This window comes from Ips typographus, linkage group LG7, assembly GCF_016097725.1.
Source record: "Ips typographus isolate SLU linkage group LG7, UJ_Ityp_2.0, whole genome shotgun sequence".
NCBI lineage: Eukaryota > Metazoa > Arthropoda > Insecta > Coleoptera > Curculionidae > Ips > Ips typographus.
In genome coordinates this window covers 2,909,348-2,933,229 of record NC_138428.1, presented here as the reverse complement: position 1 = coordinate 2,933,229, position 23,882 = coordinate 2,909,348, and the positions used below count along the sequence as shown (strand labels likewise).

At 33.9% G+C, this 23,882-nt stretch overlaps 1 protein-coding gene and 1 long non-coding RNA gene across 2 annotated transcripts in view; one reads left to right on the top strand and one right to left on the bottom strand.

The window, feature by feature from the left end:
• Positions 1 to 23,882, bottom strand: part of LOC145731609 (uncharacterized) — a 63,945-nt gene that overhangs the window by 26,032 nt on the left and 14,031 nt on the right. The gene's annotated exons all lie outside the window — the stretch shown is intronic.
• Positions 7,665 to 8,174, top strand: LOC145732072 (uncharacterized). The gene is made up of 2 exons (XR_014178944.1): positions 7,665 to 7,797; positions 7,861 to 8,174. It is a non-coding gene; the product is annotated as an uncharacterized LOC145732072 (long non-coding RNA).

The window sequence follows — 23,882 nt, the reverse complement described above, 5'->3', positions numbered from 1 at the left end:
AAAAAATTCTGTTTTCCACCCATACTAGTTAGAGTCCTCATTTTTTTAGAGTGAGGGCAACACTGTAGAGTAGTAGACTACAGTCATCTAGAGTGAGTAGTAAGGATGTGGTTGAGGAAAGATTACTTAGGTAACCTAAGTCACTGGAACTCTTTGATGAGTCACTTAAGAAAAGTTCCTGTTTACTTGGCAATACTACAGAGTATCCTCATCCCACTTAGATGAACTAAGTCAATAAAACTCTTGCAATACATTAAAAAAAAATCCTGTTTTCTACTTCAGCCCTTTAGGTTGAGTAGTAAGGGCGTGGTTGAGTGAAGATTACCTAAAAGTTAGTACAACTCTCAAATGAGCCACATTAAAAACATTTCTGATTTTCACCCATACCAGTTAGATTGCTCATCAAGTTAGCAAAACTGTATAGTATTCTCACTAAGAGCAAGAGCAATCAAATCAACAAAGCAATATTATGGAGAACACCAAGAGTAGAATAGTTTACTTTCTTCTGGGTTTAAAAAGACTGATGACAAGTTTGTTAATAATTTAATTAATAAATGAATGATTCACATCTAAGCTAAATCACACACATTTTGTCTTGTTTCCTTGAAAGTAATGTTAATACAGACTGTCTCAACAATACTTCTTAGCAAATATGTAAACTCTACTAAATTATTAACTTATCTCAGCAAATTAAAAATAAAAGAACATACTACTTAGACTTTTACATTGTTAGAGGGTTGGCAACACCAGATTTACTCATCACCCATAAAGTTGGATGCAATTAGTGCTTCCAACTAAGGTCCAAAGACGAAAAGCAATATCCAAGTTTATATTGACTTTCGAAAAGAGTCGAAGACAAATATAATTAGAAAAAGGATCAAAAAGCGCACGAGTGAATAAAAAGGATTCGCTTTTAAAGGAGCGTAATGAAGTTTTCATGGGAGATTCCGTTTAAAGGTTTGTGTGGATATTGAAAACTTAAGGAAAGATCCTACTTTTAATCCCTTTCTTTCGGAAAAATCGATTTGATCTGATGACGTTTCGCGGTCTTTAACACCCCGATCCAAAACTGTCATATTAGATTAACGACCCCCTGGAACGATTACCGAGAGGAAATTAAAGAAATCATCCTTAGCACCTCGTGAAAAGGCGACGACACGCTGACATAATGAAATCCTCATGGAAATTCGCCAGACATTTAAATTAAACCGGAAGATTTATTGATGAGATTCAATTCGTTTATATGTTTCCTATGCCGACGTGGAGTTGACCTCAATTAACATACATTTAGACGAAGCCTGTTTCAGAGAAAAAGCTTCCACAGCATCTCATTACTGCCTGCGTTGTTCAAAAGGAAGTTCAATCAAAAATCTCTTCCTGAATGTGAAACTGCACGAAATTCGTTTGGAAATCTTAGTAATGCAGCTTTCCTTCTCTCTCTCTTTCGTTCTGCCAGACCAAGAAACTTCCAAGGGAATTTCATTATGTTAAGCAAACATTATTAATTTCAATAGCATTAAGAGAGGGAATCGCTTTAAGTCGAAGTTTCGGAAACTTCTCTGGTTTGCCTTTTCGTGTTTTTGAATAATACACGTGGCGCGGTCTCTTCGAGTTTTGTTTAAAGGTCGGAGTCGGTTTTAATTAGTTGTAGTTGCCATCATCACTTTTTGACTCGTTTAGTTGCTTTTAAATGTATTTCGCTGTTTTGGTTATAGTGTCATTTATTATTAAGTGCACCTTAGTCTTTGTAAAATTGTTTTTATTGTCAAACAACTCGTTTATTTGCAACACTTTGTATAGACTTTTATATGTCAGTGGATAGAAAATAAAATGGGTTTTTCGAAAATATGACCGTTTGTGTTGAGAGGTTGCTTAGTTTGGCCGCCAGAGGGCTCCAAAGATAACTAAATGTTTTCCTTGACTGTCACCACTCTAATTTCTTTGAGGATTTTTTTTTTAAATCGGTCAGGTACTGCCTTGATATTTGGTACAAACTTAGCAGAGTGAGTGTCAAATTTAGAGCCGCAGCAAAACTGTAGAAATAAAATCATTAAGGTCGATTTTCGCTTGCACTAAGTGGCCAACATAACGCAAAACCCATTGGAATAGTTGTGGTGTTTCAGGCAAGTTTCACCCTTATGAAAAATGCCATTTGCAAAACCGATTTTTCAACAATGGCGTACCAGGCCTCCATTTTGAATTTCCTGTCAAAATATTGACTTGCACAAGATTGTAAAGGAAATTTCACGTAGTTTCAAGAAATTACAGACAAACTGGCTTTCCAGGCCGCCATTTTGAATTTTCTGTGAAATTTTGACTTGCACCTCATTTTAAAGGAAATTTCATGTAATTTCAATAAATGACGGACAAAATGGCATCTCAGGCTTCCATTTTGAATTTCCTGCCAAAATATTGACTTGCACCTCATTTTAAAGGAAATTTCAAGAAATGACAAATCTGGCTTTCCAGGCCGCCATTTTGAATTTTCTGTGAGAACCTCTTTTAAGGTTCAAAACAACTGTCACTTTGACATTTTTAGCCGTCATTATTACGTGAAAAGATGGACAATTTGATCTTATTTAAGTTTTCCAAATTTTGTTGCAACAGATTATATTACGCGGGCACTGTATATTTATTCAGATTTGAAATAAGCTAAAAATTACCCTTTTAAAAATATAAAACACTATGGAGTTAAATAATTGAAAAACAACGTAGAAATTCCTTCAAAAATTTTTTATATTTTTTCAAATAACGGTTGAACTTTGACACAGTTTTTAGAAAATATCTTCTTAAGGAGGCCGTCTAGGAATTTGGTTGGTAAATTTATTTTCCACTTTTTAGTGCAACATTCAATTGTAAATAACTAACTTATTTAGTCCACACTATATAAACTTTTGTACGTTAATAGAATGCCATTTTGATGCTTCTGACCTGCAAAAACTGTTTGAAAATCTCTTGTAATACTTTCAAGACTCAGAAGACACTTTGAAAGATGTTGGTGACATTTCGGTGTTTCTGAGCTGCAAAGAAGTGTTTGAAAGTTTTTAGTTACTTTTTTAATGATCAAAAGACAGTTTTGTCTTGTCTTAATCTATATCAGTAACTAGATGGATTATTTAGAGTCGCCAACTCGGTCTAATTTTCACTCCCTCTCTTAAATAATGTGACAATGAAAAAAGTGATCAAAATCAATATCGGAAATACACCAAATTGCTAAAATCACAATGTAAAAAATAAACTAACTAGTTAATTGGCTATCCCGGAAAAACGTAAAAAACAATTTTTATCAGTCTGAATATAAACGCAAAACGTATTTACTGGAACTAAACGATCCGATATCTCGAAAACGACCCAAAAACGCACAATTCAATTTGGTTCGCTTTTTTTTTTGTCGTATAAATAAAATGCGCGCACATAGTCGGGATGAAAACGTAATTTCCAACTAAAATATGTATAGAATATGGCGGAGCGCAATTAGCCATTGGAAAATCGAGTTCCGGCACAAAACGACACATTTATGCAAAAAGAGATCGCGACAAGATAAAACAGAAATTTCCCTCTGGATATACTGTACATTTCCATTTGACTGATGGCGGTGTCGTTTAACGCGAAACGTTTCATTTCGGGGAAAAAAATATTTAGTGCCTGCTCGAATTCTTTGTGCCTGTCTGTATATTTTTTTTTGCCAAAAATGCTTTTTGGTTTACTCGTTTAGAATGATTTTTCTAGGCGAGTTTTTGATCGCGGAATTGGTACCTGCGGGGCCTGTTTGTAATTGTTTGCCTCGCATTTCCACGTTCTTTTCCAATGGAAAATTGAAATTTACACCGAACAGAGGCAAGTAAAAAATGGGTTTGTTAGTATTGGTTTGGAGTGGTTGATAAGAAGTCACTTTTTGTTCTAGTGCAAGAAAGTCAATTTTGACATCAACACTCTTAACCGACGAAATGTTTAAACTAGCTTAACTTTGACGCCTCCTATCGGCAAGGCCTTACAACCAACCAACTTTTATACATCAATAAAAGCCTGTTTCATTGGCTCTCTATTGACGTATAAAAGTCCTAGACAAGTGTAGGAAATAAGCAAGTTATTCAAAGTTAAAGGAAAGAGTGTCAAACCAACCAATTTTTATACGTCGATGGAAAACCCGTTTTATTGGCTATCCATAAACGAAAAGTTATAACAAAATATGTCAAATAAGCGAGTTATTCAAGCACCCAGATGTCAAAATTGTTGATAAGAACCACATTTTCAAACGAAAAGTGCACAAGATGAAAGTTGCGTAAAAAAGCTCAAGAAAACTGAATCTGGACTTTAGACCGACAAACTCTCACTGAAACTGTATACAGAAGGCCACTAAGGTAATTCTGGAGCTCACTACTTGAAAGAGGAGAAAAAACGGAATTTTTTGAGCGATTTACCGTTGTTATATCTCAAAAAACATCAAAGCTATAAACAGGCAAAACTTTGAGGCACTTTTTCAAAAAAATTATGTTTCAGGTCCCCAAAATAGATTTGGTGGAATATTTCCTTAACTAGTAGAGTTATGAAAAAGATTTAGAAGTCAAAACTTGGCTAGAAGTTCTTAGAGAAGGTGATTCCGGGCTTTAAACGGTAAAATACAGGGTAGCCCAGAAAAAAGAGGTGTTTTAAGTTAGATATTCTAACCTACTTACAAAAATAATAATTGAAAACCTGAAATCCAACAAGCATTAACTTATTCAAGTTAAATCACTGATTAAAATTAACTTTGAGGGATCCCAGAGTAACACTTGCTGGCTCATAATTCTAAACAGCAGGAAGTTAGCTAATAAATAACGAGAGAGGAGATATTCGGAGAGCGTGACCCGATTACCACTGTGACGCCTGGGGGATCACGGTTAACACCTTCCCCAAGTAGAACTGGGAGAATCCGAGAGACGTGACTTGGAGGGAAAAGTAAAATAGCCGATACTCACTTTCAGACTTTTTCATTTTTACGTTGTTTCACTAGATAAAAAAGAAACAACTTTTTTCCAACCCCCTCTAATTTAAATGGAAATTCCGCTGCCGAATGAAAATAATAAGTTTAAAATTTCCGCAAAACAAAATTCCGGCCAGCCAATTTAAATTCTACCCGGTAGGGGTTTTACCCGAAATTGCTTTCGTTTTAACGCCCACGTGGCTGGAAACGCGCCCTAATAGTTGCTGCCGGATTCCACAGGTCTGATTGTCTAGATAAACTAAAAAAAATCAGCCCCCAGCCTGAAACCTGGAAGAATCGGGACAAGCAATATCCGCTCTATTCAGTTCTTTGCACCTTTTTGATTCTCGTTCGTTCCCGTGACAGATTAAAAAAGTTTCCAGACCTGTTTACGACTTCCAGGAACAGAATGCACGCGAATTTTACTTTTCCAAACTGTGGAGATTGCTTTGGGGGAGGTGACATCGAAGACTGCAAAGTAGTCTAGGTGTGAAGAATACAGCGATGTGATTTTTATATCCTCGGGGTTTTAGTTACTTTTAGTTTAACTTTAACTTTGCAGCTTATAAAGTACTGCAAATAGTATGAAAAATAAACTGCTCGTCAAAAAGAATGGGACAGCTAAATTTTTGGTCATTTTTGAGCGGCTGTTTCTTCACTCGATTTTAATATTTTGTTTCGAGGATTTAAAGGTATTTTCTTCCTCTTTCTGACGACCTAAATAATATTTTTGAAAGGTTTTACGAATATGGTTATACAGGGTGTGACTGAGGTCACACACTGAGGTGATTTTCTTTTTTCTCGAAACAACTGTTTAACCTGAATTATGCTGTCCCCTTTTGCAGAATGAAAACCAGCAGAATGCGACCATTGTTAAGGCCCTGAAGATGAGCATCTGATACACTCGAAACATGTTGGCAGATAGCAGATAACAGTTATTTAATAAATTTTTAGTAGATTGACTTTGTTTTTACTTTCACTTACACTCACTACTTCTTTTCAATTAAATTGGGTAGTTTTAAGTGTTATTTTGCTTATCCTGTATTTCTTTAGCCAAAAATGTAAGTCTAATAGTTATATGAATTGAATAATTAAACGTAGTGTGTTTCTTTACCCAATATCATTATTTTCCATTAAAATCAATGAACAATTTTGTTTTCAAAGTTTTATTTGGGTTACCCTGTATAACGCAGATTAAGCTTTTTACTTAAATTGGGTAGTTTTAAGTGTAATCTTAAATCCCTATAAACCTATAATTTATTATAAACCTTAAACTATTAACTCACTTTACTATTATGGTAAAATTAATACATTTCTTAGAATTTTGCATGCTTATTAAAAACAATTTTACAATCTTCAACTTTTGATATCCACCCCATTGGCACTGACCTCTAAATACCGGGTGTCCCGACATTTTGTCAGGAAAATGTCTTAATAAAAGCTTCATGATATGAAAAACTTGATTTTCTACCCTTTTTAAAAACATTTTTTTTGGGTTTTTTTAACCACCCTGTATTATTATTTTCGATGTTTTTCTGTGGACTCTTCGAATGAGTACAAGTACTGTAATATATACTGGGTGAGTCCGCAAAGCGACACTCTTTTGCTAATTAAAAATAAAAGTTTAAATAAAAATTGTAGGTGCTTATGTGCGCTAAAGGTATTTGGCACAATTATTATACAGGGTGACTCATACGTTATGTGTTTAATCGTGTTGCGGCTAAAAGAGCAGTTCAAGACGAATATTTTGAGCTTCTTCCAGTCGCTGAAATCCCAAAAATTGCGAAGATACGGAATTTTTAAAATTTTGATACAATCCTCAAAAAGAAAAAGTAAAAAAAGCTGAATATCTTGGAAACGGTTAGATTCACGGCAATTTTTTAAGATACCAAAAAGGTTCAGAATGACTTTATGCATCTCGTGAACTAGGTTTCATTTTTTTTAATTAATAAATGTTTGATCACGTCGTTTTAAAGAATAATTTAGCTGAACAGTCACGTGACCATTGTCCAAACCATAAATCTCAAAAACACGCTTTATATCAAATACTGCAAGAAAATGTTTTTAAACCCTAATTTTTCGAACTTTAGAGCTTAGTTTGATAGTTTTGACGTTAGTGACAGTTGTCACGTTATACAATCACGTGACAACTGTTTTTAGCTAGACGGTCACGTGACAATTGTCAAAATAACTGTCATAAATCTCAAAAACACGCTTTATATCAAATACTGCAAGAAAACGTTTCTAAACCCTGATTTTTGAAACTTTAGAGCATAGTTTGATAGTTTTGACGTTAGTGACAGTTATCACGTGATTGTAGAACACTATTTAGCTAGAAGGTCACGTGACAATTGTCAAAATAACTATCATAAATCTCACAAACACGTTTTATATCAAATACTACAATATAACATTTGTAAACCCTGATTTTTGCAACTTTAGAGCATAAAATTTTTTGCGAGAAATGGCGTTAGACCAAATTTTTTTTTTGACTGCATCTCAGTCACACCCTGTGTACTCGGATCCGTGAAAACTTTCAAAAAGATTATTTAGGTCATCAGAAAAAAAAGAAAATACATTTTAATCCTCAAAAAAATTATTAAAATCGAGTGAATCAATTTGAAGAAAGCTCAAAAATGACCAAAAATTTTGCTGTCCCATTCTTTTTGACGAGCATTTGACATTTTTCTTGTAACTGTCCTAGTGACAGTTCAGTGGTCAAAGATCAATGCCTTACTGTCCAAGTGTCCCAAAACCACATAAATATATTTAAATTTTTTTCACTGTTCAGGTGAATTACACCGAGACAAATCATCTTCTTGCGGAGTTTCCAGGTTAGTTTCTAAAGCTTTGTAGATGGTTTTAATGTAGCAATTTCGTCAAAATTTGCTTTATAGAAGAAGGAAAAAAACCTAAGAAAGTGGAGAGAGTTGGGGAAAACGCGTCGATCGCCCCATAAATTCGTAGCTGGCTCCGGCCAAGTAGAAATCCGGCAGTCGCAGTCCTGATGAGTTTCACCCCCGGAATTTATAATGTACGTCTGTTCCGGACCCGGTGACATTCGTTTTGTTTTACATCATTAACCTCTCAGTTTTCTGGGGGAGACGACGGTTTAAAGCGTATTCCTTTTACTCTATCTCAAAGCTAGATTTTGGTAATTAACAGACAGTTTCAGAATTACCAATAAATCAGTAATTGCATGGAGTGAAACATATTCAACGTTTCTGTGTAAATCATTGCAATTTAATTAAAAGAGACACGACGAGAATAATAGTAACAAACTTTCTTCATACAGTTATATGTGATAAACATGTAAGTATTCTTCTTGGGTTGAAAGTTAACCTGTATTGATTTTGTAATACAAAAGTTGTGTGAGATATTTGCCCTCTCAGCATTAGACTAATTCCTTAACTGTGATGTGGGAGATAAGAAGCTTTATTTCCTTGAAATTCTAAACTTCAGCCAAACAAGTTAAACTCCATCTAGTTAACAGTTACAACGATCAAACTTGGTGGTTATACTGCCTAATTGAGTTCACTTTAGCACGTTAGCCTGTAGTAACTTTGTTGTGTATAAGAATTCTCTTAAACCCAAATTTGCAACTTTAATTAATTATTCTCTTGATGGTCATTTTCACGAGAAAAGGACAGTTTTGGCATAGCGTCATTTAATTAATTTCATTTCGAGGACCGGTGTGTGCCGAGCCATTAACTTTGTATGGAATTTAAAAGGAATTTATTACTGTTTCATAGTTTCAACCCGGGGGCTAAAGTAAATTCCGAATTCGGATTAAAATGCTATTTCGCTGAGCGTTTATTCCTTGGCGGTGCAGTAAATTTGCTCCGAAAGGCAAATTAGCTCTCTGGCGCTGAGTTTTCTTACTGCTTTGTGTACTGCACGAACACGGCTAAATTGTATTAGAGGCTTTTCTGTTTTAGTCATATTGCTTTAGAATTTCACTTGTGAAAATCCAGAAAATTGAAAAACGAAGAATCACTGCTCCGTTCTGCTTGATTATCATAGTTTCAGGTTAGAATAGGTAGCTAGTTTCGTTTGAATATGCTGATTGGAAGTTGTGACAGTACCGTAGTTTGTCAAACGTCAAATTTGGTTCGTAGTAGAGTCAGGTTGACAGTTGTCAAAAATTTGACCTTAATGCTGTCAATACTTTCTTAAAGATTTGATTTTGACCCGGACACTTTCAGAAAATAAACCATATAAATTGTAATTTGATGATTGCAGGTTCTATCTCAAATGACAGTGTTGTCTATTTGACAAGTATCGTATTTGATAAGTTTATAGTATAAAGCTAAACTGACTAGCCGTCCAAAGTTTGACCTAATTTTTTGAATATTCTGAGAAATTTAATATATACAACTTATAATTTAAACAACTTAACCTAACCTAATTTTTAATGTAATTTTGAGCTTGATGGTTAAAGGTGTCAAACGTGGTTGGTTTATTATAAAACCAAATTGACAGCTGTCAGAAATTTGATCTTAATCCGTAGGACACTTTCTGAGAAATCTTACTTTGAACCGAACACAAAATAACCGAATTTGTGTCTGGTTTTGTAACTTTTTTCTTAATAGTTTTACTCATTTTTTCAGTCTTGTGTTCACTTTTACTGTTTCTGTCTTTATTCTAATTGCATTACTTTTAGTGTTTCTTCTTCAATTAGCTTTCACCTTTCGCCTGTTTTGAGTGCTTTTATTCTGTGTTTTACTACAGTGACTTTCAGAATGAGTTTACTAAACTAGAAGGTCTAAAATAATATAAATTACCATCACAAAGAGATAAAATTGAATAAAACTCATGAAATATTTACCTCCTACAACCTTTTTGATTAGCATCGCATCCTAATTTATTTACCACCTGCAAGCTAAACACTTCGGGGATCCTTATTATTATGAATGCACTAAACAGGCAATAAGATTCCCTTGGTCTGCATTCTATTGTCCCTACGGGCAACACAGAGCTCTCTCTATTCCATTCCCTTCTTAATTTACTTTTACTGTAAGTAAAACGGTCGCGGCATTGTTCTCTCGGGCTCTTTCATTCTGGGATCACTGCACTCTATAATTAATTATTGTGATCTAAAGGCAACAGGAAAACTTGGTGTTCCTAAAGGTAAGGGAATAAATTGCTTTTGTGCTCTCCCTTCACCTCTTTTCGGTTCGGTTCTAGTTACGAGCCGGGAAATTGGTTTCTATCGTTTGATGTAGATTTTTAATTTTAGTTAGTCCGAAATAGGAATATTTGTTCAGTAACAGGAATTTCAAGAAGGACTGTCAGAAATGTTGGAAATTTGTGAATTGATCTGGCAGAAAAAGTGAATGTCATACTCTGCCGAATTATGATAACAAAATCAACTGCATCGGCAAACATAATCTAATTTTATAAAGTATTTTTTAATTTTTTTTTTGGGGGTACTGCTGTAAAACAGTAGTTGTTAAATACTGTAAATATTTATTGTAAAACAATTTCTGGATTAAATATAATATAGTTGCCGATATCTCTGTATGCAGTTTATTAAATCTCTGACAATATTAGTCCAATCAACTTCTTATTATTACGCCCAAAACTAATTATTGTTTCGAATCATAAATTGAGCAACGTTTAATTATTCGATTGTAATAACAACGAATCAATCAACATTTACAGACTGGAGGGGAACAATTTATTATATGGTCGCGATATATGCCGGACAGAAATTAATTGTTTTCGTTAATATTTATCACTATCGGATGTATATTTCGACGTAACGGTGATCCCGACAAAATTGCCAAAACGGATTAATCGATTTGGTTATTTAGCATTGCGATAGTCTGCTTTTTGTCTAGTTAAAAGATGGTTTTTGTGCGAATTAAATTAATTAAAAACGAAGAGAAGATAACCTTTTCATCAAAATTCTGTTGTTTTATCTTAGTAGACAGTTTTTTGCCTTCTCTGCACTTTTGCACTTTTCTCTGTTTATAATTTTTTACTCATTTCTGTTTCTTGCTTATAAAACTCAGTTATAAAATAATTAAGAGTAGAAAGACAATTTTTTCTGTTAATCTGTCCTTCTTTTCTCTACTGTCTTACTGTCATTTTTAGTTTTTATCTCTCGCTCTTTTTGATATGATAACCAAAATCTGAATAAATGGAAAAACATTCTCATTGTTTTGTTTCTCTTTTTTTGTCAGTTTATTATTTTTTTACGCTTGTCTTGTGTCTTCTCTTCACACTTCCTACTTATTCTATGTTGTTTACTACAACCTATTTAGTCTGTCTCTTCATTTTTTTTCTCTTTCCTGAGTTAAAACACGTTTTGCCGTTTTGTCTTTCTTACTCTCTTCTCCACTCTGTTATTGTTACTTAGTAGTACAGAACTGTCAAGTTTAGCTCCATGGAGCTGTAAACACTACTTATGCAATTCCTCAAAGAAACATCTATTTGGCATTTTATATTTTTAGGTCACTGGTTTAGAATTTTGACAGTTATGACATCTGTCACATGACGACAACGTCAAATTTGGCTCCATGGAGCTGTAAAGACTACTTACAATGTGGTTACTCCAGGAAATACATTTCTGAGAATTTCCCAACTTTAGCGAGTATTATTTACCTCTAAGTGTGCAGTTAGTTTAATTAAAAATTGCAAAATTTTGTACTTTAGAGTAATTTGTAAATGCCAAAGCTCTTTAAAATGTTTTAAAACCTTTATTGAATACTAACAGTAGTTAAGTGTATAATTTCTATTTTTGGAATTACTCTCCTAGTTTAAGGCTAGTAACTTGCACTTGCTTGTCTTAATTTTGCAGTTTTTGAGCACTATGCACTTATCCTCATATTTGTAATAATTGGATTTAAAAAGAAGAAAAGAAAGAAAGAAATAAAATCTTTCTAGCCTTAAGCATTTTACACTATTAAAGGATTAAAATTCATACGTGTCTTATAAAAAAGAACTGCTTCAGGGCATCATCATCCAGTCTAGCATTTGAATTACCACCCCAAGAAACTGTCTTTAAATAACTATAATCCAGGGGTGTTACACTGCTCTCGGTATGGGATAATCATCGTTGAACTTTCTCGCGAATAACTTTGGAATTATATTAATAAAGCCGGAAGTTAAGCCCCTGCAGGCAATTTGTCAGGAGAGACTCAAGCTTTGTGAACTTCTGGAATAAACGGGACGCTCTCTGTGTCTGTGTTTAGTTTCAATGTATGCTAATGGGCCTTTTTGGACGGCAAAATGGCTTAAAATCTTTCATAAAACCGACTAAAGTTTTGTTTTGTTAGCTTTGAAGTTTGGAGAATAAATCCTACGTTTACATAAACTTTTTAACTTGATTTTTGTTCGCAGCACTAAAAGACACAACCAAAGTGAAAAATTAAATTTAATAAATACTATTATTGGTTACCATAATTATTTAGAGCGATCAAGGTTGGGAGTTTTCTAATTTGTACCAGTAATACAGGTTGTACAAACCAAACAAAACAAAATTGAATTCCTGACCTAAATAGAATTAGTTTTCTTGAACTCGACAGGCAAAAAATCCACAAGAAACTTTGTAGGTTTAATCGAATTGAATTAGTGCGGGTTTCGGTTGTTCTTCCAGGTTTCCAGGTGCTGATTACGACTCCCAGGAAAACGTATTTCTGTGCCTTTATTAAACCGGTTTCAAATGCATTGTTTGCATCCAATCTGGCTCCTTCTGGTATTATTCATTTTGATCATATTTCCACTTAAATCTTGCTAACCAAACTCAATATTGTTATAACAAAAGCGTATTACTCCAAAGATTGAAAACCACCGTATATAAATAGAGCGAAAAATGGCTCTATTTATATTTTAATATGTTTGCCAGACGTAAACATGAATAATGAATTCGCAACCCTCTAAAGCAAACATATTCCATCGGAAACGTTTCTCCCGAGGGTGCCTTGCACCCCCCCCAATCAAACTATACACTTACGGATTCTTCCCTCCAGTTCAACTGAAACATATCGATTACGTGTTTACATAGCCTCAACATCGAAAGAGCGATAATTTCTTTTACCCCCCGGATTTATTGTATGGAAATTTCTAACCGAACTTTCAAGGGAGTGTATCGCCACAATGGAGTGATTTATTTGTATAGGCGGCAAGGAGTTGCAGTTTTGCTCTTATTTTAGTCGGCATTCGTTGGAGCGGAACTTTCGAGAGTTTCTTCGTTTATTTACCAAACTCTACACTGTTGTGTTGTATAGTTACCACCCTAATTTATTTGTGCTAAGGGAATAGAAAATTCTACCAATGAAAATATTCTAGAGCCAACAATTATACTGTTTAGAGGCTTCTGACAATTTTAAACCATTTTTAAAAGTTTGAGAACATTTCTTAGGCCTTTAATAAATTTTTGGAAATTTTAGGTATTTATACGATTTTGTCATTTTTAATTTTTTTTGGGAGGTGTAGGATATTTCTAGAAACTTCTGGTAATTTTCTAAAAAAATTTCTTAGAGGGTTTTGGCCCTATTAAATTGTTTTTGGCAATTTCAAGACACTGGCAAATTTTTGGAAAGTTTTCAGTACCTACTATTTAGAGCTATCTGGCAATTGTAAACCATTTTTGAAAATTTCAGGACACTTTAGTCAAGGTTTGAGGCAATTTTTGAGAGGTTTTAGTATTTAGAAACTTTTAAAAATTTGTTGGAATGTTTAGCATACTTGTAGAAGCTTTTGGCAATTTTTAGTCCAGTTTAGAGCTCTCCTAGAGGCCTCTAGCGCTTTTTAAACCGTTCTTAGATGTTTTAGGGTATTTTAAAGGCATCTTGTTCTTTCTAGGAGGTTTCCAGTACTATTTAGAGGCTTTTAGAAATTTTAAACCATTCTTGAGAGTTTAAGGGCACTTTAAGAGCTTCTGACAATTTTTGAGAAGTTTTCAGTACTATTTAAAGGCTTTTGAATTTTCTAAACGGTTATTGGTTTTCAGACCTATTAAAGGCATCTGGAAAAACTTTGGGAGGTTTTTAGTACTATTTAGAGGTTTCTGGCAATTTTAAGCCATTATTGAACGTTTCAGGACACTTTAGAGGCCTCTGGTATTCTTTGGAAAGCTTTCGGTAGTATTTAGACACTTTCGGCAAATTCAAAAACATTTTTAGAAGCTTCTGGTAATTTTAAACTCTTCTTGTAAGTCCCAGACCATTTTAGAAACTACTAGTAATTTTTGCAAGGTATCAAGTGGAATTTATATATTTTTGACAATTTTCAGGACACGTTGTAGGTATCTGGTAATTATTGGGAGGTTTTTCTTAAAATTTAAAGGCTTCTGGCAATTTTAAACCGTTTTTGGAAGTTTCAGGATACTTTTAAAACTTAACGTTTATAATCTCTAGTCTTTAATAACTTAACGTAAATTAGAAAAAGTGATAGTAAATTAGTTTTCTGGTCTCATAGTAGCAAATTGAAACCAATTAGGGCCGTCCTATTGTAGAAGCGAAAAATAAATTACGAATAAAACTCTAAAACTGACACAATGAAATATTTCACATTCCAATAGATGAAAACATTAGGAAATGTAAAATAATTTAACTGTAACTTCCAATTTGAATTAAAACCACGTATTCCACTATTTTTTAATTATTACTTTTTGTAATCAAACTATTTTTATAAAGTAATTTTTTGACTAAATAATCAATTAAAGTTTAATTATTATAACTGCGGCCTGGACATTTTTAATTTTTATAAAATTAATTTAAAAACTCTCATTCCTTTTCGCTCTACATATTGTCGGAATTTTGCGGCTATTTTTAGCCACTGGTTTTCAAATTAATTTAGAGAGTTCCCCACTTTCTACCAAAAACGATTTTGACCACTAATTAATTCATAATGACCTTTCAATACCGGTAAATATTAAAATTTGTTACTTGTTCGAAAATTAATGAAAACAAATCAATTTACGTTTTGCTGGCACACCACAGTTGGAATCGTTTAATTTATTAAAACGCATTTTCATAAAATAGTCGTTTAATTTTCCATGCTAAAGACGATAAAATGGAATGTTTCGGAATATTCTTCTTAGACTCAAAACAGTATAAATATGACCTGAAGAACAATTACAAACCCATAATGTCATATTCTAAGCAATTTTTGGCGTCTTTACCACCATATTTCCCGGTTTAATCCGGTACGCCGCTTCCATAGATTATTAAATTCAATTTTGCAAATGTACAAATAAACAAGCGTCACGGGGGTTATGAAAGGGGATGATATGGCCCCCATATTCGAGTGAAAATTGTCTTCGAGACAGGCTCAAGTGGTCGTTGACAATATTGGGTTGGGTTAATATGGTCGTTTTGTATGCCAACTTTTATACTAGCAAGGTTGTTTATGTGCTTTCTTTTGAAATATGAGAGTGAAGAGTTTTTTAGGAAAATAGTATTTAATATTATTTAATATTTAATTACGTTTTTATGTTTCATAATAAATTATAATTCTCAAAGTGGTCTTTACAGTAAAATTGTCCTGGAGCAAGGTAAAGAAAACTCTAGAGGCATTATGTACTAAACTTTGATAAGTATTATAGCTGAAGTTTTTAAGTATCGCATAACAAAACACTTTGGGGAGTAAACAGAGGAAACACTAAAAAGTAAGTTTGAAAACGCGTCGATGCTAAGTTTATGCATTAATCTGAGGAAAAACAAACTAAAAGTAAATAAATTAGAAGGAAAAATTGTCAAAATTATAACATTTTGGATTAATCATTAATAAATCCATTGCTAAAAGAAAAATTACACTGTTTAAAATAAGAAAAGACTCGGAACTAATAATTTTAGAAAACTCGTTTCCTTAATCCATCTGAAAGTTAAAACAAAATTGATTTGTCCATGTCTGATAATGTTTTTTCAATTCATTTAGGCAGTTCTGGACATCTTACTTTGTTTCTTTAACATTTAAAAGTTAAGTTGGTAAGGCAATTAAGTGTGTGTTGCTGTTCTGTGGCTGTTTTGTCAAAGTTCAAAGGTTATAAGCTTGGATATTTTTAAGGAGTTTTAGGCTGAATTTTGCTCTATACAGAGGTTTAGGCTGTAACCTAAAGTATTTTAGACTGTTTCAAGCTCATTTTGGTAGCTTCAGTTGATAATGCAATTTTGAGCTTGCAACACTATAAAAGAATCACGTGACTCTTAAAATACAGTGCTGTTTAAACCCAAAAAATGGCTAAATCAAATTAAGAGAGTGGCGAACGGTGAAATTGTAAGTGACTTTGATTAAGTAATTTTGAACTTGCAACGCTGTAAAAGCTTCTGTCAAAAACAGTCACGTGATCTTAAAAATATTTTTTAGACTAAACAAACTACACAAGCTTTTTTGATTTGTACCTATTAACGTTAATTATGACGTTTTTCGTAAATCGTATAGCTTTTCTACGGGGTACTTAAAAAGAAAATTTGACGCTCGTGAAAAGTTGTACGACCGTTATCCAAAGTAGCATTATCTGTGAAAACTAAACGAAAAAAATGGCCGATTAAAACCCCCAGAACCCGGAGAGAAACGGCATATTTGTTTTGCAAAGTTTGCATAATCAGGCTGACAAAGCTTTTTCCCAAGCTCGCCCACAGAAACTTTGTTTCGAATATTAACTGTTTAAACTTCTTTTCTCGGCAAAGGTGTCTCGGAGAAATTTATTAAGCCGGAAAGAACAGGAAAAAGCTATTTACCATAAAATCCTGTCTTTTTTCTCATTGTTTTCAGACAGGAGTTTCCAGTCCCCTCCTTTGTGATTAAAGTTTAATTATTTTCTAGACACTTCGTCCGATATGATATTAAAAATATCGGTTTTGGGTGCATTTGAAGTTTGTCGATAAATCAGCGTCGGAGGGTTGAAAAAGAGGGGTGGACGCGCGTAATGGGAAACCGAGAGCAAAAAATGTACACGCCACGTTTAATAAATCAAGCCTTCGAAATAAATTATTACCCCTTTCTTGCGGCTTTGAGCCAGTTGATCTGAAACGCGTTTCGGTTTTAGGAACAGCCACTCGGAATCAATAACAAGACATTCTGAAGATTTATATTTTCATGGAAAACCACCCACATACAAACAGACAAATTCTGTGCAAAAGTAGTATAATTTTAACAAAGTTATTTCAACCCAATAGTAGTATACAATAAAATTTTCGGGGGTAATATCCCTAGTGCATTTAAGTTTTCTAAACTATTAACTAATAACTATTAATGAAAATAATGATAGCTTTCAAGAAGTACAAATCAGAGTAGAATAGACTCTTTTGCTGTCGAGATCTAAACTTTCAGCTAAAAATACGACAAATTAGATGCTATGTGACTTTGAAGGGAATTGATATGAAGAGACTGTACTGGATATACCGGAGAATATTGGAAATTTTCTGGGTGGAGAGAGAAATTAATGTAGAAATGACGAGATGGAGAGGGAATCAATTCCAATAATACACAGAAGAAAACTGGGTGTGATGTGATGGGAGAGGAATATCGAATATTAGGAGATCATGGTTGATGAACCTTAAGGAGTGGTTTGGATGCAGTGACAGTCTCAAAAGTAAAGATCGTCCTGATAATGCCAACCTTTGAAAAAGGTTAAACACTTTAAGAAACTTTATTAAAAAAGCTCCAAAGATTGAAGCTCTAAACTGGAAGTGCTATTCCAGATTTTGGGGGCTTTTAAAAGTCCCTAGTCAATTGAGGCCAGTTATACGGCAGAAAAACAAAATTACATTAGCAAACGCGACCATTATTTGTTCCTGCTAAGGATACGGCTCCCTTCGCTCGCATTACAGCCAAGATAATTGGAAATCCGAGGACGAAGTTTACCCGCAGGACTTCGGGGATTTACATAAAGGTGTTGCGGTCGAGGTGTAAACAATATGGTTTATGACAGCGGCATTTGCATGTTGAACTCGCACTGAACAACGCTCTGCGGTACACTAAGTCGTTTTCAAATTTATGGATGAGATATACAGAGTGAACCTCCTCAAATCAAAGTAATCTGAATTTCTTACAAATACACACACTTATAGGTAAGTTTGACTAAAAGTCTTGAGAGTGTAAGTAATATACAGTGACATTTGTAACTGAACACCCTGTACAAATTTGAGTACGGTTTTAAGTAGGTTTCAAAAATTTTGTACAGTTTACACTAAACTTTTGAACATCCTGTATTTTAACAGCAAATTTCAGCTTGCATGATGATAAATCCACCCTGTATACTTAATGAGTTTATAACCAGTCAGGATCTACTGGGTTACTGTATCTTTTACTTTAAAATGGTTCAAAAGTATTCAAATCTGGCCATCTGAGAAATATAAAAGTTAATTTTTGACACTGAAAATAGTGAAAAAACAGGATTTTTGGACTAACTTTTACTGGCGTTCAACTTTTAAAACTACAGATAGTGAAAAAACTAAACATTCAAGACTTGTGAGAGTCCAAATTTGTACTGAATAGTCTAAAAACGTGTTTTGTAATACTAGGAATAGTCTTAAAAAAATTTTTTAGGCTGCAATCAATTGTCTAGTGTCTGAAACTAGATTTCAACAGTTCAGAAATCAAGACAAAGATTGTTGCACATAAAAAAACGCAATAAAATTTTGTACTTTCATTAGTGAAGAATCTGAAAGAATAAAACTTGAGTTTCACAATTAAATAGTCTTAAACTGGATTTTGCAGTTTTAAAGCCTTAAAAACAGTCCGAATTTCATAGAAATGCTCTAATTTTTTACATCGATGAGTGTAGAAGTCATTTTAATAGTGAAGAAGCTTGAAATGATATTTCCAAGATTATGAACAGTGTACAAACTGGCTTTCAGTCCTGATAAGTCAAAGACTTTGTGAAGATAGTCTTGAAAGTCCATATTTTAAGCTGAAAACAGTCTTAAAAACCCAAAAATAGTCTAGATTTTCAAGAAATGCTCGAATTTTTAGCACTGAATTGTCTAAAAATCAAATGACATTTTTAAGCCTATGGAGAATGTAAAAATTGTTAAGATAGTCTTGAAACTTGATTTTCCAAACTGAATGAAGTTTTAAAGCACTAAAAATAGTCCAGAGACTGTATTTTCTTTAGGAAGCATTTTTTTAGGAAAATAAAGCATGTCAACTTGTTTTTTGATGATAATGGTGAACTATTCATATTTGAAACTGGACCACACTGTATACAGGGTAATTCAAATTCGACCCTCACCATTGGGATCTCGGAAACTATAAGAGATACGAGAAAGTTTAAATTGGGGCAAAGTTGCGCAATGTAAAGCTCAACCAAATGCAGTTTTAAAAATTTCGATTTTCCGAGTACTTCCGAAGATATCCGAAAAAAACTGAAAATTTGATTTTTTGTTTTTATTTATTTCTAATCTTATTTGAAGAGATATTCCACTACTAAAAGCACCTTTTCATTGCCACTTTTTCTCAGCTATTCGATGATGGATTCAAATTTGCCACACGACGTTTCGTTTTTTGGCAGTCATCATCAACTTTCTTTTTTCTTATGGGCGCCATATTGGATTTTTAGCCCACCAAATAGTACGTTTTATTCTGATTTTAATGATGTATAATAACTTATGATTTGCTTCATAAATAACAAAATAATTCAATAAAAACTATTTTTACTTTAGTTATTGGCTTTGAGTTAATGGACCGTTTTAAAAAATGTCATTATTTGACAGTACTTGTCAAACACGATAATTCGGACGATCATTAGAGCTTTTAGAGATTTTTACCTTAGTTAGCTTTGAGTTAATGAGGCGTTTTATGAAGATTACTTGGTAGTACTTGTCACACGCAATTGGCCTGAACATACTTAGTCACAAAGGTGTACACGTGACTTAAACCGGTTTATTCACTCGAAGAGCTTAGGCCTCTCGCTACGCTTGTGGACCTAGTTGTTCTTTTCGTGAATAAAAAATGGTTTTAAGTCACTTGCTGTATAAATAACTATTAAATCACTCTCAATGACATTCGCCTATTTACAGATGTAAACAAACAAACATCAATGTTACATCTACGGGGCGCGGTGCAAATTTAATAGAACTGTAATTTTAGTTTTTTTTTTAATATAAAAGGTCGAAATTTAATAAAATACTGTATAAGATACGTGACTTAAACCGGTTTATTCACTCGAATAAATATGAATGAATAAAAAATGGTTTGTCACTTACTGTATAAATAACTATAAACTTGCACTTAACATTATAAAAAATTGAAATTTGGCAAAAAATGAAGTTCCTAAAATGATGATCTTTCTCTTGGATACATAAATAAGCCTTTTAAGTTAGAGATAATGCTAACAAATCTCTTTTTCTGATTAACCTAAATAGTTCAGCAATGCTTGTATAATAATAACATTTTCTGCGGGGATTTCTTTTCTAGATACATTTTTAACTATGATTGACGCTCTAATGATCGTCCGAATTATCGTGTTTGACAAGTACTGTCAAATAATGACATTTTTTAAAACGGCCCATTAACTCAAAGCCAATAACTAAAGTAAAAACAGTTTTTATTGAATTATGTTGTTATTTATGAAGCAAATCTTAAGTTATTATACATCACTAAAATCAGAATAAAACGTACTATTTGGTGGGCTAAAAATCCAATATGGCGCCCATAAGAAAAAAGAAAGTTGATGATGACTGACAGAAAACGAAACGTCGTGTGGCAAATTTGAATCCATCATCGAATAGCTAGGAAAAAGTGGCAATGAAAAGATGCTTTTAGTTTTGGGATATCTCTTCAAATAAGTTTAGAAATAAATAAAAACAAAAAATCAAATTTTCAGTTTTTTTCGGATATCTTCGGAAGTACTCGGAAAATTCAAATTTTTAGAACAGAATTTGGTTGAGCTTTAACTTGCGCAACTTTGCCCCAATTTCAACTTTCTCGTATCTCTTATGGTTTCTGAGATCCCAATGGTGAGGGTCGAATTTGAATTACCCTGTATATCTAGTAGATTTTTAAAAAGTTTTGTAGTGCGCCTTACAGTGTGGTTGTTCTTGTTATTTAAACCCCATTTTCGGTTTAAAAAAAAAACACCAATGGGGGTCGTAACCGATCGCTTGATTTACGATCGTAGAAATTTCAATTTTAAATTCTCCGAAGCTAGAACAAGCGATTTCCGAGCGCTAAGCGTCTAATACAGTTATTCTTGGCGCTTTTTCTTCGTCGACATGTAAGAGCCTTTCAATTCCAGCAGCGAGGAGGTTATTATCTTCTAGGCGTTATAGATGTTTGCCATCTAGAAATTTACGATTCCATTGTCCGGGAACTGAACGACAACATAAATTCCCCAGGTTTTTAAAATCTTGAAAGAAAAGAGGGTTTTTTAACCTCTCTCCCTCTCCAATTAGGCACCAAAAATATCTCTCCAGAAACTGAAGGCAAAAAGCGGGAGTACGCATTTATTCCGGTTGCGGTGGAAAGCGCGGGCCGATAGGAGAGCAACTTTTTTGGGTTTCTTCTAAACCGGGCGTGTCTAAGCATCCGGGAGACGGTTTGATTTATGACGGTGTAAATTTCAATTTTAAATTTTCCGGCACCAACTAACTGCCTAATAAACTCGACCTTTGGGGTTTTAGGCGGTCTGGATGCTAAGCCAGAGGCTTAGCTCCGGTTTTGGATATTTCTAGGGTTAGTAGACCTTTTAACGTAGAAGAGAAATGTGCAGTAATCCTCAAAATTGCTAGATATAAAAATTTACTAGACGGAAGCCAGTATTAGAAAGCAATTTTGAGATGACTTAAGCCGGTTTTATACTGATGATTTCTTCGTAAAATATTCATGATTTTACTGATTACTAAAGTGAAAACTGGTGAAAGAAAATAGTGGAAACCCTAAAAATATATATAAAGTTATTTGTTGATATATTCAATTGACAGTTGTCACGTGACCCTAAGCATTTAATTTATCTCTGACGTCATTACTTTCAAAATCCGGTACCTGCAGTATAAATCTAAAACACTCCTTCTCTAGTGGCTCGTTTTACAATTTTGCTTAGTTTTGACAGACGTCGTCGTTCTTGACGTGCGTGACAGCTGTCACGTGACCTTATATTACGTCATAAATAAGGAGAGACACAGCAACTGTCATCTTTTTAATGGAAGTATTAAAAAAAAAAACAAACACAACAAATCAATTTTTGTGTGTTTTAGACCGATCAGGGCAGAGAGTTTTCTAACTTTATTAGTGAGTTTTATTTTAGATAGTGTTGTTCTATTTGGTTTTTTCGACGCAAATGTGAGGTATTGATTTTGCGGTCACAATGTCCTGAATAAGTTAGGTTCAATTTCAATTTGTAGATTATAAACTGAAAACGCATAATACCCTGTATTATGCGTCCGGATTTAAAGTGTTTTGACAGGAAAAATATAAAATAAGAAAGTTATGTCAATTATTGAGAAAACGGAAGGTATCAGCAAAAAACCAAGCAGGCCACTGAAATCGCGTTAAAAAAGTGCCTTAAAAATGTTCTGTTTCACTTCGTGAAATTGAAAAGAGTTTTCAAAATGGCTGAAATTCGAATAACGCCCTCTAGCGCCGCAAACTGACAAGATATCGAAATACGGTTTTTGTCATTAATCTTTTATCAAAAATTGAGTTCTACACATGTACATATACTAGTTGTTTCCTATCTAGCCGGAAAATGGGGATTTCCAGTTGAAACACACTGAATCCGGACACTCTATACAGAAGTTAAAATAATGCAAAAAATATTTTTTTTGTTTTTTTTTCTGAGAGATTTACGTATACGAAATGATATGTTCCTAATATTAAATTATCAAAAAAAAAACAACATATTCCTATCAAACTTTAATTTATAAGAACAAAACAAAAATTAGTCAAAAAAGCCCTCTTCCAGATCCCATCGGCATAAATCAAGGTTTCATTGTAAAAGAATGGAGATCAGGAAAGTTTCGACTCTCGTCCATACAACAGCGATAAAAGTGGCATAAATTCCCTGATAACACAGCAAGACGACAGGATCCATTATCTATCAAAACAGGATAGTTCTGGGAATCGTGACCGTATCTATCTGGGTTCTTTTGTATTCCTGACGGTATCGGGAATCGATTAGGCCCGCCATTCCTTACCGGACTTTCGAGAGCTTTTATCAGTTACTCGGATTCTTTAAGTGTTCTAATTTAACACGTAACATAAAATAGAAAGATTTTCACAATATAACTTTACATATTAGATTACTGTCTTCTCTATTGTCTCTAATACAAATTTAGACAATTTAAGGTGTCGGTGACGAGCCGCAACCTTTCAACATGACCACAAATTATCTCCATGCAAATCCTGCGGTGTAAATTCCTGTGGGATAGGTCTCGATCCAGGCATTCTCATTATCTCGTCCGTAATGCCCGTCTTGGGACCTCTACACTCCAGCAAAACTGCAGGGACTGTTACCTGACCCTTTGATTTGTCCCTTTTATACAAAAAGGTTCAGTGTATACAATTTGTCGTGTTTAATATTAGTTAAGCAGAATTAAGAGTCTTAAGTTAGTTTCAGACAAACAAATGCTTCATTAAGTCTCCCAAAACGCGAACGAAATTAATAATGGTCCCGCCGACATTAAAGACACTGCTTTCTGTCACGATTCGTAAAATGGAAACAAATGTAAATTACAACTAAAACACAACGTTCCAGCCAACTTTCCACAAACGGGAAGCGACGTAAATCATCGAACAAAGCGGCAACGTATCCGGAGCTTTGCCTCCCTCCACCCAACATTTTGGGTTAAAGTAAAACGGCCACATCCAGTTTCAGTTATCTTAATGTCAGTTACTAAATAGTTTTGCAGTAGCTGTAGCCCAGGCACTTTATAAATCCTCGCATTGTTTACTGCCGCTCGATATTCTCCTCTATTTGGGAAGGATGCGGACCTCTTAATTGATTCTTAGTTTTTGAGCAAATGGTTGT